We start from the raw sequence: 3,910 nt of genomic DNA on the forward strand, positions 1-3,910 counted from the left end.
GGAGGAATGCTGAGAGGAGGAAAAGAAGTTATAGAATAATCAAGAAAGGCTGAGGTGGGAAGGAGAAGCCTGGTAGTATGATTACTGGTTTTGTTACTTAGGTTTTGTTAACAGAACTGGGTTTGAATATCAGCCCCTGCATTTTCCAGCCCTATGACCTCGGACAAGTTATTTCACCTCTCTGTGCCTGTTTATTAACCTGTAAAAATAAAGATAAGAATAGTACCTATTTGGTAGAGTTGTTGTGAGGATTGAAAATAGCATAAAGTGTGTGGCGTATGGCAGCTATTCAAAGAGTAGCTGATATTATTACTGTTGTTCTGGTTATTGTTATTGTCGTTAGAGGCGATAACATTATTGTTAGTAACAGTACTGTTTGACAGTAATAAAACACAAACAAATCAGTTGCCATGAAATTCAGCAATAAAAGAAAGTGCAAGATGAAGGAGGCCTCAGATGTCAGTTTTAGCAAAAGAAGTTAGAACATCGCTGTGCCTGGTGAAGGAAGAAAGAATTGCATTATATTCTTCACATATTAGACATTCTACTGCACATCACTTTTAAATTAAAGGACTTCAGCCAAGCAAGAAGAAATAAATCCTATACTGTATACACAGGATCGGTTTTGTTCATAGCCCTTCTTTTGCCAGTTCTTTAGAATATGTTGTAGTGTCAACTCCCAATTTGACCTTTATTAATTAGAATAAAAGATTGAGAATTCCTGCACATCAACATAGATAGTGTTATCATAACTGTTCTTTAGTTGATTTTATCTTCTTAAAGGACCGTAGCAGGTGGATTTCAGTTAAGTTTCATACTGAAACGATTTTTTTTTAATGCTTGCTTTTATTTAAGAAGTTAACAAGGTTAGTTATTCTGTGGTTCATATGAAATGAATGATTTCCTTAGGTGGGAAAGCAAAAGATTAGGCACCTGGATTTCTAAAGGACTTGATATTTAAGTGCTATAGCACATAGTTCTGATGCAGTTTATTATTGTAAATGCAAACTAGCAGTATGTATGCTTTACAGCAATGATTTTAAAAGAAGTACCAGTGTATCAAGGGTGAAAACTAAATATTTCTCTCCTTTAATGCATCATTACAATAGTATCAGATAACTAAGTCAAATTAAAATGTTTATTCATTGTTACTAACAATTTAAAGAGTACCTCTAGTGGGTACATAATCAAAGTTTCAGGGTGATAGAAAAAATAACCATTGGTGTACTGAAGGAAGACCGTCTTTGTCCTGGGAGAGAACATTCTTGATTTATTTTTTTAAAAATCCACATTAGCTCCATTGCCTAGTGTGATTCAGATATCTCTTATATTAAAAAGTGCTTCAGTAGGGCTGGGCTTCCCTGGTGGCGCAGTGGTTGAGAGTCCGCCTGCCGATGCAGGGGACGCGGGTTCGTGCCCCGGTCCGGGAAGATCCCACGTGCCGCGGAGCGGCTGGGCCCGTGAGCCGTGGCCGCTGAGCCTGCGCGTCCGGAGCCTGTGCTCCGCAACAGGAGAGGCCACAACAGTGAGAAGCCCGCGTAACGCAAAAAAAAAAAAAGTGCTTTGGTAAATGATATTTTGAAGAAAAATCTGCATTGTATGGGATGGTTAGTGAAGCACCTAAGTGTTCTGTAGGCTCTAAATCCTACGTGTTTGTTACACCTTAGAGAACAATGTGTGTCCCTCTTTGTTTTGAAGTTCTCACTACTGAAATCCAGCCCTCACCCTGAACACCCAGTACTTATCATCCTCACTGTGAGTCAGTTGAATCCGAATCTCTCAGTGATGACCCTTGAAGATTGACAATGTGAGACTCCGCTGGGAAGGAAGCAGAGATGTTGTCTAAGTTGTGACTTCTCCTTCAAGGAGGGAATACAGATAAGCTTATTCAATCTCACTGAAGATGAAATTAAGCAGAGTTTCACCTATGTGTACTGTTCTACTGGATACGGAGGGTCAATTGGTGCCTAATTACTCCATATCGCCATTAATGCTGATGGAATACCAAGCCCTATGCAGCAGGTATGCCACAGATAAAGCATTTTCTGACATCTTGTCCTCATGTTCTCATAGCAAAGTGGTCCGAGAGAACAGTATTTAGAGTCATAAAGTCTGGGTTCAAATATCAGACTTGTCATTCACTAGTTGTGTAACTTCTTTAAGCCTCTGTTTCTTCATTTGTAAAATGGGGGTTATACTCGTTTCTACCTCAAAGGGGTTCTATGAGAATTAAATGAGATCATAAATATAGATCATTTAACACAGTACCCCACTTGGTAAATAATTATTTCTTCTCTTTTCCCACCAAGCACCCTCTTCCTTCCATCTTCCTTCTGCTCCTTCCACAGCCCATTCTATTCCATGTGACCTTTAAAAATCTATGGGTAAAATGTAAAATCTATAGCTAGCGGGAAGCAGCCACATAGCACAGGGAGATCAGCTCATTGCTTTGTGACCACCTAGAGGGGTGGGATAGGGAGGGTGGGAGGGAGACACAAGAGGGAGGAGATATGGGGATATATGTATATGTATAGCTGATTCACTTTGTTATAAAGCAGAAAGTAACACACCACTGTAAAGCAATTATACTCCAATAAAGATGTTAAAAAAAAAATCTATGGGTAGTGCTGGTAGGAATGTAAATTGGAAAATCACTTAGGAAAACTGTTTGGCAACATCTACTGAAGCTGAACAGGGTATACCTTGTGATCCAGAAAATTCACTCTAGCTCTATACCTAATAGAAACATGTACAGAAGACAATGTTGCAGGAAAGTTCATAGCTGCACTCTTCAAAACAGCGCCAATCCAGAAATAGACCAAATGTCATCAGTAAAACAGGTAAATAAATTGTGGTATATTCACACATTGGAATACTATACAGAATGACAATAGATGAACTACAGATCTATGTTACGGTACAGTTGGGTCTCCAAAACATAATGTTGAGCCAAACGAAGTCAAGCATAGGGTGTATATGCCATAATATTCCACTTATGAAAAGTTCAAAAACTGGCAAAACTAATTTACCGCGTTAAAATTCAAGATAGCGGTTAAACGGGAAGAAGGTAAGGAGGGGTCTTCTGGGCTTCTGGCACTGTTGTTTCTTGAACTTGGTGCATGGGAGTGTTATATTTGTGAAAACTCATCAAGTTGTACACCTATGATTTGTACACATAATACTTAAGAAAGCTGTATGATATGCTATGGCGAATGTTAAAAAAAAAGTCATGAAATTTAACAGATTCACTTTTCCTGTTTAGAAAGCACCAGTATGAAATTATGCATCAGGCGCCTTTGTTTCCTTTCAAGGGTCTCTGGCATGTTATCCTTTAGTATTCTGTAGGAAACTAGTAAGCGTTTTCTCTGTCCTTTAACCAGTTGACATAGCTAGAGAATCATTACGTCTTTGGCTGGCAGCAAGGAAATCTATGTAATTGTCTTTCCTAAGTATGTTTTACTTCCTAGGACTGAATGAAACTTTTTCAGAAATTATTAATATTTTGATTATGGGTGTAGTCAGATTTTTTTTGAATAAAGTGGTTGTCTGAAACTATAAACTTTAAAGGGATCATTCATAAACACACATTTACTATGAGAGGATTTTTCCAGAAATATATTTCTTTTTCCTGTAGGTAGACTAGTAGGGTTCCTTCTCTTATACTTTCAGCTGGTGAAGTTTAACAGGGTTCTTCCAGCTGAAGTCTAGAAGACAGTGTGGTTACTCAGTAAGGCACTGGGTTTGTGAGACTGTTCAACTGCCTTCTGATTTGTGCAAAATTTTCACATCCAAATAGCTAGAAGAAAGCCTTAGATAATGATACACTTTTATACTTAGTGACTAAAAATAAGATCGAAGGGACTTCCATGGATAGTGACATAAATTTAATCTCAGTAAGAAGGGGAAAGAG

The sequence above is a fragment of the Lipotes vexillifer genome, unplaced genomic scaffold (assembly GCF_000442215.2).
Source record: "Lipotes vexillifer unplaced genomic scaffold, Lipotes_vexillifer_v1.1 scaffold167, whole genome shotgun sequence".
NCBI classification, from domain to species: Eukaryota; Metazoa; Chordata; class Mammalia; order Artiodactyla; family Lipotidae; genus Lipotes; species Lipotes vexillifer.